The 16,227-nt window shown below is 33.5% G+C and overlaps 1 long non-coding RNA gene across 1 annotated transcript in view; it reads right to left on the bottom strand.

The window, feature by feature from the left end:
* LOC140622368 (uncharacterized) overlaps positions 1 to 16,227 on the bottom strand; it is a 92,863-nt gene that overhangs the window by 43,170 nt on the left and 33,466 nt on the right. The gene's annotated exons all lie outside the window — the stretch shown is intronic.

The following is a 16,227-nucleotide window of genomic DNA, read 5'->3' as shown; positions in this document are numbered from 1 at the left end:
TGAATCTCCTGTGTGTGTGTGTGTGTGTGTGTGTATGTATTATATCTAATTGAATAAAAGATGAAACACTTAATTTATAATATTATAATATGGAAACTCATGAATTTCCAGAAATCATGCCATGCCATCTGTATGCCTATTTTTAATTATGTCTTTTATACTATGACTGAGATTAGAGAAAGAAACTGAAAATATATGCCTATAAAATATATATTTCAAATTCAGGGGATGCCTGGGTGGCTCAGGGTTCAGGGTCTGCCTTTGGCTCAGGTGGTGATCCTGGAATCCTGACATCGAAAACTACCTCAGGCTCCCTGCATGGAGCCTTCTCTCTCTGCCTATGTCTCCGCCTCTCCTTTTGTGTCTCTCATCAATAAATAAATAAAATATTTTTTAAAAATCAGCATAATTTGATTATTGTAGATGATCAGCACTCTTCAGTTAGCCATTAAATACTAGAAAATATGCACTGTTTTAAAGAGTTTAAGTACCCTCTTCATGAAATCCTCTGAAATAATTAATAATTATATCTAGGTATATTTTCCATAGTTTAGACATATATTTTACAATCTTGTACAATGGCAGTCTATCAAACAATGTATCTTAGGCGAAGATTAACTCTGAAAACTAGATGAGGAGGGTATTATTTATTATTATTTATTTATTAAATATTATTATTATTTTTTATTATTTATTTTTTAAAGATTTTATTTATTTATTCATGATGGGGAGGGGCAGAGACACAGGCAGAGGGAAAGGAGGCTCCATGCAGGGAGCCCCACGCAGTACTTGATCCCAGGACCCCAGGATCACACCGTGGGCTGAAGGTGGTGCTAAACGGCTGAGACACCCAGGGATCCCCAACTTCCTCTATAAAAGTCACATATATTCAAAACATTGTATCCATGAATAAAGTGAGTAAGAAAAGAATCTTACAATCATATCAAGAAAAGTACAATAGAACTGATTTATGAAAGGAATGGTAAGAAGGATAGAAGGAAAAAAAAGGATAGGAGGAGCAGCAAAAGAGGGAGTGAGGAAAAAAGATGTCAACTTAAACAGATTATTGATTATAGCTATTCACTAGTCTAAGATTGAGCTCTAGAGCATGTTTTTCATATGCTCAGCTCACTGCTGTGGATTAAATATCATAAACTCATTGTACAAAATGAGATGCAAACCTGGTATTTATGGCCCTTGGCCATTCATAAATGTAAACATATTCTAATATGTAATTTGTTTTAATAAGTGCTAATTTTGTGTCTAGAAATTAAGGCATTTATGATACCTCAATTGTTACTGACACTATTTTGGATTTTTAACTACTTTTACTTCATTTCAATTAACTTAGGTCTTTTCAGTCACAGTTATAAACAGATTAATCTTACATGCTATATCTGTCAGGTTAGTAATAAAATATGAGTATTGTTTTATTTTCATAAGTAGTTATTAATAAAAACGGCATCTCACTATTTTCTAAAGATTTCTCTCGATTCCTATTATTTATTTTGATTTCTTATTTAAAGACTTATGAGCAAGAACCATGTTACCCTATAATGATTCATGTGTTTAATATAATTGTACCTATTTTTTTGTGTTAATTACTATTCTTATTTTGAGTAAAAATATTTGAGACACCTGGGTGGCTCAGTTTGTTAAGTGTCTGCCTTCCAGCTCAGGTCATGATCCCAGGGTCCTCCTGCCATCCTGGCTCCTTGCTCAGTGGGGAGCCTGCTTCTCCCTTTCCCCTTGCCTGCAGCTCCCCCTGCTTGTGCTCTCTCCCTTTCTAACAAGTAAATAAACAAAATCTTAAATAAAAGAGTAAGAATATTTAATGAAAAAATGTATATTTGGGGCATTTAGTTAGCTAGTGCTTTTTAAAGTAACAGATTAGATTTATGCATTTGGGAATATAAAATAAGACTAGAGTTAGCTAGCTAGATAGAAGTATTTAGATGTAATAAAACAATGTTTTTCATCATTAGCTTGTGGAATCAGAATATCAGATGCTCATCCAGTGAAATTTATTTAAAATATTAAATTAAAATATTAGTTTTAAATTCTAACCAATATAATCACAGAACAGATAGGAAAGTTTTAAGTATGCATAAAAATCTTTTGGTACATAGTTAGTGTAAATTAACCGTGGGGAAGTGTTTTCTGTAAAGGGGCAGATAATAAATATTTTTGGCTTTGTAGGCCATATGGTTTCTGCCACAACTACTCACCATTTATGGTACAAAAGTAGTTACAGACAGTAAATAAATGGATGACAAAATGATGAGGGCTGGATTTATTCAATGCTGCAGGCCGTAGTTTCCTGACTTCTGGCATAAATAATATTTTATCAAGATAAACTTACATTTTCAATTGAAATGGCATTTCACAGCTAAAATCCAGTATTACTGAAAATAAAAAATCAATAGTAATACATTATTGTTTATTTCATATTTACTTTTCCTTTATTTCATCTGATTTTATTGTTTCAGTGTGGTGTTTCTTTTAGTGAATGTTAACATTACTGTAATTCTTCTTTGGTGAAGCTTTTTATTTTTTTTCCTTTTTCCTTTTCTCTTTTCTTTTAAAGATCTTATTCATTCATTCATGAGAGACACAGAGTGAGAGAGGCAGAGACACAGGCAGAGAGAGAAGCAGGCCCCATGCAGGGAGCACAATGTGGGACTCGATCCCAGGACCCCAGGACCACACCCCAGGCCGAAGGCAGGCACCAAACCTCTGAACCATTTTAGGGGATCCTCTGGTGAAGCTTTTTACATAATATTTCTGTTTCTCCATATGGCACATTGATAACCATGCCATACTTCTGCTTTTTTAAAAAAAGATTTTATTTAATTATCTTCATTTATTTATTTGAGAGAGAAAGAGAGAGAGAGAAGGGGGAGAAGGAAAGAATCTCAAGCAGACTCCACACTGAGCACACAGCTTAACATGCAGCTTGATCTGACCACCCAGAGATCATGACCTGAGTCAAAATCAAGAGTCAGACATTTAACCAACTGAGCCATCCACAGACCTCCTTACTGCTACTTTTTACAGTGTAATGTCTTAGGAGACATGACTAGACTTCACAGACGCTTGTAAAAGGGAACAATCTGTTACTTCCATTTCTCTTATTCTAATTCTGTCTTTACAATTAAAGACCATTATAACTTGATTCCATACTAACTCATTAATATTTATAAATTTTACTTATAAAATTAAAGATAAAATTGTATCACATTTGGAACATTGAAAATTATTAAGCTATAATTTTTGATGCCAAATGGATTGAGATGTAACTTCATATTCTTATGATCAATAAATTGTTCAATATATTTTGTACCTGTGAGAATGTCTAAAATTAAGCTTTAAAGAAAGTGTAAAAGTCTCAATCACAGTTTGTTTATTCTCTTTTAACTACTCTCAGATAATTGGAAATAAAAGAAATCTCAAAAATTATCTAGTCCAAAGAGATTTACTCTTCTTAAGCAATATATTTCTTTAAGCTCTATCTTCAATTAGATATATACCTATGTAATAGAATGTGGATTTTTTATTATTTTGAATGCTTTGTCAGTATAGTTTTTTTATTTTAAATGTTGATAAGTATATATCATAAAATATTTTAACTTCAATTTCTAAATCTGGTGGTGTTCTGGAGGTGTATTCCAAATTTGGAGGTGTAAAAGACATTATTAGAAGATCATGTAAGGCTTCATAGTAAAAAATAGTATGACATAGTAAAATAGTAAAAATAGTAGACATAGTAAAAAATTCGAAAGTGACTCTAATTGCAATGGGAAACTGTTGTGGACAGACTTGAAGATGGCCCCAGATTATCTCTGCCTCCTAATATCCTTGAGTATGGGCAGGGATTATTTGAGTTATGACTTGCTCCTAAATCATAGGATATAGCATAGAATGACCGTTGTTAGGACTGTGTTACACGAAATTGTAGTGCCCCTCTTTCTAGTAGGCTTTTCCCCCTTATTGACTTGATTAGAATAAGTGATCATGGTGAGGAGGCCCAGATGGCAAGCAACTGAGGGTAGTCTCCATCCAAAAAACAGTTAGGAATCGTTGGAGTCATCTGGTTGACAGCCAACCAGAGACTGTGATCTTAGCCATACAGCTCTCAAGGAACTTAATGCTGCCAAGAAAGACATGAAATTGGCAGCAGATGTTTCTCCGGTGGATCCTTAGATGGAACTGCAGCTATGACCCACACCATTATTAGAGCCTCTGAGATCCTGAAGCAATGGACCACTTAAGCAGTAGCAGTACCTAGACTGCTGGTCAACCCAAACAATAAACGTAAGAAATATGTGTTGTTTATAGCCACATTTGTGACAATTTGTTACCCAGGAATAAACAACCAATACAGATGTGTTGAAGGTTTTTGAAAGACAATCGTTCACTTATGTAGCAAATGAATCACCAATTGCTTTTGGACTGTAGGCTCTCATGGTAGAGGAAGTTATAAAAAGATCAATTAGAATTTGTGTGTGACTTTAATCATCCATCTACCCTGCTTATGACCATCATATTTCATTTTCCTATAAAAGCTGTTTTTGGTTTTTTTTTTTTGCACAATATTAATGCAACAGCATACTCTTTGGAAAATTTTTATCATCTAACACCTTAATGTTGTAAATCAATTTAAAAAGGCAGTTGGAAAGGAATCATTTTATAAAGAAAATCAATGCAGTATTTTCTTACATATTATTTGTGCTGACCAAATTAGGCTTTGAATTAGTGGATATTGTCCTGTGATTGTTCTATAGTGCATGAAATCTTATTAGATAATTCTCAGAACTTTTTGCCCCAGAGTAAGTGATTTTTACCAAATACATTCTGATAAAGTGACTTACATGAGGGAAATTTTATTTGGTTTGGATATTACTAAATATTTTTGTTTTTTAATTGTATGTTGAGTGTGTGTCCATATGTGCATTTAACTGTAATTGAAATAGCACTTAAATGCATTCATTAGTGAAAAGTCTTACCTTTGAGGAAGATGGGATTCTGAAATTAAAAAAGAAAAACCACAATCTTAGTTTGTACAAATTAATTTGTAGGCTTTTTAGGAAATTTAGTGGAATGAATTGGTTATATAATTGGAGATACCATTTTTCTCAGATCTGTAGCATCTGACTGGGCACTTTCACTTACATGAGAACAATGACAACCAATAAGTGCAGTGTTTTCATTTGCTCATGACAGCTGCAACTCTCAATCTAAGCATGTTACAAATTAAATTATTCTAATGCTTACAGCTAATCTGTATATATTCATCATCAGTCCAGAGTAATGCCTGAAATCACAAAGGGAAAATACTTCCAAGTTTCTTAAAACAGGACCAAAATGTTCCTTGATTAGGATCTAGTCCTGCTCTCTGAAAATAGTTGCTCAAAATAGCTATAATTCTTCCTGGGAGTGGCTCCCTAATTCGTTGTTCATCATGGCTTTCTCTATGGTTCTTAAGTAGCCTGCTTTTTGTTTATATAAGACTCAAGTCCCAAAAGCCTTTTTGCAATTTGATTTGTCTCAGATAATTTTAGCAAACTCAGTAGTGTTTTAAGGCATATGTTACTCAAAAAATTTTGAAATTTGTATGCACTGATTTGAGTCACTTTCACTTTATTTACCAAAAATCACAGTATCACAGTAACCTTTCCTTTCCAGGGAGTTACCATCTTATTTCAAAGAGACATACAACCTTGCTCTTGCTTTTCTCTTTGTCCATAGGCTTTACTTCATTTCAAAATCTTTTATTGGCTAGAAAACTAGACTTTAAAATATTATTTTCCAATCCAACACAACTGGCCCATATGTTCCCTTTAAATTCTGCTTAAAAATCACAATTCTTTCTTTAGTTCATCTTTTTCTTGCAGTATCTTATCAGGCTCAGCAAGGTGCACTTAGCTGACACTTTGAACAATCTGCCTCAATCTAGCCTTAGTAAAATCCAAATGTTGGGATCCCTGGGTGGCGCAGTGGTTTAGCACCTGCCTTTGGCCCAGGGCACGATCCTGGAGACCCGGGATCGAATCCCACATCGGGCTCCCGGTGCATGGAGCCTGCTTCTCCCTCTGCCTATGTCTCTGCCTCTCTCTCTCTCTCTCTCTCTGTGTGTGTGTGATGACTATCATAAATAAAGAAAAAAGAAAGGAAACCTGTTAAAAAATAATAAAATAAAAATGTTTAAAAAATAAAATTAATAAAATCCAAATGTCTTTAACATATTTTATATCTGCTAAGTTAGTGCAAAAAAAAAAAAAAGTTTGGGCACTTGTTTCGGTACTCTAAGTATCATTTTTCCGGACACAAATTACATACTCTATTTTCACCAATTGTTCAATCTTTGCTAATAATTTATTCATCATTGTTCAAGGCCCACATGCCATTTAGTGTCAAAACTAATTTCACATTAAAAAAATGTTTATGGCAATGCCACACTTTTAATACACAATTTTTAGTATAAGAGAGCCCATAGTGTGAAGAAGATGACACAGGATTACCAAGAGGCTAACACAGAAATAGCAGGTTTATACCTGCTTATACCAAATGACAGAAGGGCTGCCATTAACTCCTTCTGGTCAAACTGCAACAAACATGTTTAGTGACACACTGAAGTGTGGTTTATGGTCCTAATGGATTAGACATTTACCATCAGTAACATAAAATGAGGCTCATCAAACAAAATGCGATGGATTTTTATGGATAATTTGATGTTAAGATGGAAATATTACAAGTAACATCCTGAATATTTTAAATGTTCCTAAGACTTCATTCCAAACAAGATTTGAAAGGATCCATACACTTAATTTCTGAACTTAAAGCAAACTACGACCACAAGAAGAAACACAAAATCGCTGCAAAGCAAAACAAAAATTAAAAATTAAAGATATGTCATACATACACACAGAGAAACAAAACTGAATGCACAGTATTCACTCTGTAGCTTAGAAGAATAGATATTAGAGGGGAAAAAAAGGGCAGGAGTCCAAAGTACTTTTGTGGAAAACAAATGCCACTGAATTTTGAGGTCCTCAACATCCATTAGCCTACTAAAGGCATTTATGGGTATTTTCTTGTTTTTAACTAAGTTTTCCCCAAACATATTCAAAAGTAGGCCAATTCCTTTTTGCCTAGGACAAATCTATTGTTGAAGGTTTTTGCCATCACTCAATGGAGGAGCTTGTTTCTTAGCTACCTATGGACTATTCTGAACTGGTTCTTTGTGTATGTGTTGGCATATTGATTTTTTTTTTGCATATTGATTTATATTGAATTTTCACAAACAGATCAACTTATTGTCAGATCACATGAGTAAATAGGAGGCCATGAATTTTACACAAAGGTAGAGAAACAATTGTTTGGACACAACATTTAATGCCAGAAGATTGATGATTTCACTACAACCTTCAAGTGCTCTATGAAAGAGTGGTTGAAATGTCCTTGAAAGAGTATTTTGCCCACTATTGTTTGCTGCAGGGTCTGTCATAATATCAAACAAATAATAGCTTCTTGGTAAATGCTTTAAATGAATTTAATAAGCTTAAATATTAGCCTTTTCCAAATTGACCTCATCGTTTTACTTCAATAACATTTAGAAGAGCTTTTTAAAGCAGGTCAAGAGTATTTATTTATGTATGTATTTATTTATTTTTAAAGATTTTATTTATTTATTCATGAGAGAGAAAGAGAGAGAGGCAGATACAGAAGCAGGCTCCATGCAGGGAGCCCGACGTGGGACTCAATCCCACATCTCCAGGATCACACCCTGGGCTGCAGGTGGCGCTAAACCGCTGGGCCACCGGGGCTGCCCTCAAGAGTATTTTAAACACCAGTTACTTTAACAAATGACTCCCCAGATTACATGCCTAGCTTGATATAAGGTCTGAAAAAATAATTTTCTCCTTTATATCTATATGTATTCATCATTACTTCTGGCTCCTTAAAATTATTACAATCATAGTTCCATAACCATTTGTTTAACTTAAAATGTGCCTTTAGCCCAAAAATTGGGAAGAAAAAGATCTGTTCAGTGTGGATTACAAATCTCTCTGAATCTGAGAAGTTTGAATATTCTTTCAATAATATATCATTGGAGGTCCACAAGTGTATATGTATGAAATACATGAGTGTGTGGGTATCTGTCTTGGAATGTAAATTATGATAATTCTGTATATCGACTTAAAAGAAAATTTAGAACTAGAAAATAAAACATATCACAAGTGAGATATGAGCCATTATAAACTCCTGACTGATTTTTTTTTAACTTTTTCTGTATTTTTATATAACCCACAAAAGTTACTGTGAATGAAATAAATGGATTGCTTAGTTAAAAATCAGGTTTTAATTCACATGGGATTTACAGTACTTATTGCAATGACTTTTGAAAGAGCTGTTTAATAATGCATTCAGTTTCAAAGAAAGCAGGTAATAAATGTTCCAATTTGTCAGACTTTATTTACCAAAGAAAACTATTAAATAAGAGAATCCATGGAATACAGGTTTAAGATCCTCAATTTGACAAGTGTAATTTAACAAGTCAACAAACTATAGAGAACATCAAGCCACCATGATTTTTCCTATCAAGGTAACCCTAGGATACACAACTAAGCATGAAAATGAACTTTGTTATTTTCAGTATTGTACCTATGGTCCTTTGCTAATTGAATATAAATGCTAGAAACTTGTATGTCAACAATATGTATAAAATAACATACTTATCTTTTTTTTTTAAAGATTTTATTTATTTATTCATAGAGACAGAGAGAGAGAGAGAGAGGCAGAGGCACAGGCAGAGGGAGAAGCAGGCTCCATGCAGGGAGCCTGACATGGGACTCGATCCAGGGTCCCCAGGATCAAACCCCGGGCTACAGGCAGCGCTAAACTGCTACGCCACCAGAGCTGCCCAACATACTTATCTTTAACATTGGTAAATATATTTATGCAAAATGCATAGATTATGAACATATGTACATTTATAACTTTCTTCTTTAATAATTTTATATTCTTGACTTTTTTGTACGGGAAACAAAATACTATACTCCACTATGCTTTATTTTCTCATAAAAAATACATATACATTTGTTTTGGAGATACTTAACAATACAGGAAACCACAAAGAATAACATGAGAAACAACCACCTACTATATTACATTTGCCTTTAAAGTTTTTATTGTTAATTATCAGGAAAACAATTACAAACATATCTGACCTTTCCCAAATCTCTGCCACTAATTCTTTTTCTGGAGAAAACATTATTGTGAAGTTGGATAGTTTTCTTTACATGTTTTTGTCTGTTTTATTATATTACAATATTTCTATAATATATCTATCCATAAATAAACTCAAGTGCTGTGTTGTTTTAAAATGTATGAAATATAAATAAAATCTTTTTAAAAAAAGGGATGTCTGGGTAGCTCAGCGGTTAAGCAAGCATCTGCCTTCGGCTCAGGTTGTGATCCTGGAGTCCTGGGATCGAGTTCCACATCAGGCTTCCCTGGAGAAGCCTGCTTCTCCCTCTGCCTGTGTCTCTGCCTCTCTCTCTGTGTCTCTCATGAATAAATAAATAAAATATTAAAAAAATAAAATGTATGAAATAGGCACTGTCTTTTTAGTCAACATATTTTTATCAACCTACTTTCTGTAATTAATATCACATATTTTCAAACCCATTCATACTTTTCCCTAACTCAATAGCATCCTTGATCACAAGAGTTAATTCAAATGAAGTCCAAATGGTCTGTTCTTTCCTTTGTTACTTGTGCATTTGACATCATGTCTAAGAAACCATTGCCACTTCTGAAGTCATGAAATTTACCCTGTTTTCTACTAAGAGTTATGTGGTTTTAACTCTTATATGTAGATCTTTGATCTAGTTTGAGCTGATCATTATATTTAATGTAATATGAGTCTAACTTCATTCCTTTGCATTTTGGTATTGTTGTTCCAGCAATAAAGGGAGTATTCTTTTCCAATTGAATGGTCTTGGAATCCTTGTAAAACGTTTTTGACCATAATGTGTGATTCTTTCTGCACTCTCAGTTCTATTCTATTGATTTATGTGTCTATCCTTATATTAATACCACTGTTAGGATTACTGCAGATTTTTTAATAAGTTTAGAAATCAAGATGTGTCAGTCCTCTAATCTTGTTATTTTTCAGAATGATTTCAACTACTTAGGGTAGTTTGCAATTTTATATGAATTTTAGGATAAGTTTTTCATTTCTGAAAAAAACAGCCATTGGGACATTTTATGAATTACACTGAATATGTAGATTACTTTGGGGAGTGTTGCCATCTTAACAATATTAAATATTTGAATGCATACACAGGGAATATCTTTCACATCACTTATGTTCTTAATTTATTTCAGCAATGTTTTGTGGTTGTCATTGTACCGGTCTTTCAATTCCTTGATTACATTTACTCCTCAGTATAGTATTCTTTTTGATGCTATTTTAAGTCGAACTTTTTCAATATTTCTGGATTTGTGCATGTGTGCTCTTTGGGTTTTTCTATATATACCATAATGTGACTAGAGATAGATTTACTATTTCCTTTCTTTTTTTTTTTTTTTAATTTTTATTTATTTATGATAGTCACAGAGAGAGAAAGAGAGGCAGAGACACAGGCAGAGAGAAGCAGGCCCCATGCACCGGGAGCCCGACGTGGGAATCGATCCTAGGTCTCCAGGATCGCGCCCTAGGCCAAAGGCAGGCGCCAAACCACTGCGCCACCCAGGGATCCCTACTATTTCCTTTCAAAGTGAATAGCTTTTATTTATCTTTCTTCCTAATTGATCTGGTTTTACTCCCTAGTCCAATGTTGAATGGAAGTGAGTGAAGTGGGTAACTTTGTCTTAGTCCTGATCTTGGTGGGGAAGCTTTCAATCTTTCATTGCTGAGTATGATGTGAGTTGCAGGTGTTGTTATAAAAGCCCTTTATCATGTAGAAGAAATGTTTTTCTATTTCTAGTTTATTAATTGTTTTTATTATAAAAGGGAAATAAGTTTTATCTAATTTTTATTTTTTAAAGATTTTACTTATTGATAGAGAACGAGCACATGCACACAGTGGCAAGGGAGGTGCAGAAGGAGAGGAAGAAGCAGGGTCTCCACTGAGCAAGGAGCCTGATGCAGGACTCCATCCCAGGACCCCTGAATCATGACCTGAGCAGAAAGCAGACACTCAACCACTGAGCCACCCAGGCATCCTGATATCTAATTCTTTTATTGCATGAATGGAGATAACACGCGATTTTGTTTCCTACTGAGGTGGTATATTACACTAAGGTAGTGTATTTATGTTGAACCACCCTTGCATTCCTTGAATAAACCCCTTGTTCGTGGTGTTTTATTCTTTTATATATGCTGCTGAATTCAATTTGCAACTATATATTGAGGATATTTCTATCTATAGTCATAAGGGATATGTCCTGTTCTTTCTTGGGGTGTCTTTTTCTGTCATTGATGTCAAAGTAATTATAGCTTCATAGATTGAGTTAGCAAATGTTCCACCCAATTTCATGTGCTAGAAGATGTAAAGAACTGATGTTTCTTCTTCTTTTACATATTTGTTAGGGCAGCCCAGGTGACTCAGCAGTTTAGCGCCGCCTTCAGCTCAGGTCGTAATCCCGGAGTGTCGGGATCGAGTCCTGCATCGGGCTCCCCATATGGAGTCTGCTTCTCCCTCTGCCTGTGTCTCTGCCTCTCCCTCCCTCTCTCTCTCTCTCTCTGTATCTCATGAATAAATAAATAAAATCTTAAAACAAATAAATAAATATTTATTAGAATTCACCTTTTGAAGCCGTCATTGAAAAATTTTCACAGCCAAAAGGAACATAGAAACAAAAATAAATACAATGTGGCATTTTGTATAGAATCCTGGAACTGAGAAAAATGCACTAGGTAAAACTAAGGAAATCTGAAGAAAATATGGAATTATTTAGTAATATTGTGGTAGTATTGTTTCATTAATTGTAACAAAATGCACATAGTAATTTGTTAGTCATAAAGCAGTAACTAAATGAGAGAATATATGGAAGCTGTATTCTCTTTCAGTATTTCCTCTAAAGCCAAATTTGTTCTAAAAATACAGTATTTTTTAAAAGCTATGTATCAGATATGAAAAAGCACCTCTGTAACTTATGCATATGCATTATTAATAAGTATACTTTTATTTTAATCTTATATGCCTAATACTTGTAGCATTTTACTCGTCTCAAATATCTCCAAAATACTGGCCAAATATAGATTTATACACTCGCTATAAATATATTTAATATGACGAAACAATCATTTGTTTGGCTTCTTGTGTCAATTATATAATCACAATACAAAGTAGCTGGAAACCACATCATTTTATCAAAGAAACCTGTTAAGTATAATTTTGTGATAAGCAAAAAGTAACATATAAAATCACACAATAGTAAGATCCCTTTCATTTCTTTTTAGCTTGTGAATATCTCTGCCATACCAGTTGACTCAAAGTAGCCATAATTGTTGTAAAAAATTAGATGATGTTCATTGTCACAATAAGGATTGAATTCAATTGTCAAACACTGAGGACAATAGTGTTTAAAAACAGTGTTCTCTAAAGAAGTTCTTAAATGAACACACATAATTAAAGATAAGTTGCTTTTAAACCACATTTCTCTACAGGAAAAAAAATAAAGCATTTTTTATTAACAATTAAGACGAGGTGGCAGTGTATCGTGTTCATATTGCATTTATGTGTTCATTTTGCATGGTCATCTTTTGTCCCACAGTGAACCTAACTTAACACACTCTCACGTCCCCTACCTCACACCTCCGGAACTTTCTTTGCCTTCATTAACATTCTCCAGAACTACCACACATACCCAATTCTCAAAATCCATCTGGCATTTTAAGATTTTGCCTTCCTCCTTTATTAGCCTCATATTAATCATCACTTTGATTCTAATTTTTACTAGTAATTTTGAGCTCGATTTGACAGAAGCATAGTTTCTTTTTAAAAAAAAATAATTTTTTATTTATTTATGATAGTCATACACACAGAGAGAGAGAGAGAGAGAGAGAGAGAGAGGCAGAGACACAGGCAGAGACAGAAGCAGGCTCCATGCACCGGGAGCCCGACGTGGGAGTCGATCCAGGGTCTCCAGAATCACGCCCCAGGCCAAAGGCAGGCGCCAAACGGCTGCGCCACGCGGGGATCCCAGAAGCATAGTTTCAAGTAGAAATATATATACACTTGGCTGGTGGAGGGTCTTGCCTCTATGCTGACAGCTGCTGACTATCAAGGTGGTGGCCGATGCACAGTTTCCTAAAATAAGACAATGAAGTGGCCTCAGCAACTGTCTTTCGTTTGAACTCCTAGAAGCCAAGGCAGGGTTATCGAGTTGGTGATGTTCAATATCGTGGTGTCTCAGGGAACCGGGATGCCCGAGGAGAGAAATAGAGACCAGGGAATGGCCCATCCGTGCAACAGTTAGAACACATACTTCGATGAAGTTCCCTGTCTTATTTGGGTGCTGTACAAAGCGCCCCAAAAGAATGACAATGATAATATCAAAGATCACTGATCAGAGGTCACCATAGCAAATATAATAAGAGTGAAAAAGTTTGAAATACTGTGGGAATTATTGAATGTGACACAAAGTGAGTAAATACTGTTGGAAAATGGCACTGATGGATTTAATATAGGGGTTACCATGAACCTTCAGTACTGTAAAAAAAAAATGCAGTATGTGTGAAATGCAATAAAATGAAGTATGCCTTCACAAAGGTTGCTGTGATCTATATTTTGTCTTCCTACCTACCAAAACATTTTTCTTCTAGTATCTTAAGTAGTAAATACTAACAAATTTTCATACATTGATATACATCAACCTCTGCAGTTACCAAAACTTTTAAACAGCAATGTTGTATAAAATTAAAGCTTTTTAGAGCAGGGGTATCTGGGTGGCTCAGTGGTTGAGTGCCTTCAGCTCAGGTGGTGATCCCGGGATCCTGGGATCAAGTCCCACGTCGGGCTCCTTGCAGGGAGCCTGCTTCTCCCTCCGTCTCTGCCTCTCTCTCTGTCTCTCAGAAGAATAATAAAATCTTAAAAAAAAATTTTTTTTTAGAGCAGAATCACTTATGTAGTGAAATTCATCACTGATTCCCTGTATAGTTCTATCTTTGAATCTATGAAAAAGGACATTCTTTTTGTGTGTTTATAGTAATAGATTCACTAGGAATTCCTTTGAGTATTGTGTAAGATAAAAATCTGATTTTACATTATCCAATTTGTTTAACTAGTAGGTTTTAGGATTAATATTTTACAAAAAAGAAATTAAAATACATATATTAATTAATTATAATACAGTCTTTATATCTTGCAAAACATTGAAGAAAGAATTACATTTATAATTCACGAACTATTTTATATTAATTCAGATGTATTACTGAGATAGAATACCTTATTTTTTTACTTCAAAAAACCATAAATGGAAAATAAGATTTTATTTCTTCTGTAAAAGTAACCACTTATTTTCAATACAAATGGACAACAACAAAAAAGCCATAAAATTCAATTTTCTGTATTGGGATAGGTGTGTGACTCATGTCCTGTTAAGTGTCCTTGAACTGATACTCATATTTTCTAAATCAGTGTTATTAATTATAAATTAAGATATAATTGAAAATTATCATACTTATACCAGGAGAAAAGAAAATTTTCTCAAACACAGTATTATTAAACATCAACCAAAACATATTTAAAAGTTTAAGTATTTGATAATTGTTCCATATATTATGAATCAAATTTTTTTCTTCTCATTTGAAAAAATTTCCATGTTTTGTCATTAAAAATCCTTGTCCAAAGATCAGAAGTAAACCAATTTTTCTTTTTGTTTCTTCTCAGTTGGACTATAAAATTAGTTGAAAACTTTTTTTATAGTTTGCTGTATTTTTCAAAAAATGAAAATTTTAGGAATGTTTAAATGTAAATTCTGTAAATGCATTGTCATTAAAATTAAATGCTTATGATTTTATATACAGATGAATAACACAAAGGTTATAAATTACTAATATTAAAAACATTAAACAATTATCAACTATATCTTGTTATTAAAATTTCATAATACACACATGTGTACTTATATAAGTACATATATAGAATATAGAATGAATTTATTTGCATTAAACAAATGAAGTTTTCTTATATTTTTTAATTAAATGGATATATTTATAAACTATCTTTCCCTTTTTTAATTAAAATGAATAAATACATATATATGTGTATATATTTGCATATATATAGCATTTAATTGCCCAGAAATGAACATTTTTCTAATTTTTCTCCTTGTTTCAAATCATGTATATTTAAAATCATAGTGACATAGGAATAGAATACAGAATTTTAAATTCTGAAACTTGTACAACTTAGCTCTATACTATTTTTAGAGCCTTTTTTTTTTTTTTTACAAAATTGGCCTGATCTATAGCACAAACTGTTAATTTATTCTACTAGACACTGATGTAATATATAGATCCCCATCTCATCTACATGTCTCAGATTCTTCAGAACTGAGATGTAGCAAGTAAGTACTCTATAAAATACATATGGAGTAAAAAAAGATATTAATACAACTTATGTACTTTTTCTTTATTTAGGATTTGATATTTCAATTGCTTAATTAGTGAAGGGAATTTCCAGGAAACCCATATGGCCTAATTTATAAGTACATGAAGATTTGCTATGAAATACAACCTCAGTTCAAATTATCTAATTTCAAAATCATCTCAAATGGGCGATACAGCTGGTATCAAGGCTGTTCAGTTGGGCAGTTTGGAAGTACAGGTTCCCACACAATGGTCCATGCAGTGTTGCAGGGATGATGCATGAATATTTGAATGCTCATTGAATATGCAGAGCCCTTATCTCTGCTCAAAGTTTCTGCATCAAAACTTGGAGAGTGATCAAAATGTGTATATTTGGAGAGTATCTCTCTATTAAACACTCTGCCAACATAGGGAGGGCAGCCCTGAGAATATGTGTTATGGTAATCAAATATAACCATTTCTTAAATGCTTATGTATATTCCATCTTACCAATTATGTATCTCAATATTTTTAATTAAGCAATGAATAAATTTTTTTGTTGCTTTAATAATTCAGCTGCTTATTTGACGTTATTTCTGAGTCTCACTAGTTATAACTTAAATCCAGGAGTATGTAATAATATT

This window comes from Canis lupus, chromosome 31, assembly GCF_048164855.1.
Source record: "Canis lupus baileyi chromosome 31, mCanLup2.hap1, whole genome shotgun sequence".
In the NCBI taxonomy this organism is placed as follows: domain Eukaryota; kingdom Metazoa; phylum Chordata; class Mammalia; order Carnivora; family Canidae; genus Canis; species Canis lupus.
The sequence above is the reverse complement of the archived record's forward strand: the minus strand, read 5'-3'. Positions and strand labels throughout refer to the sequence as shown.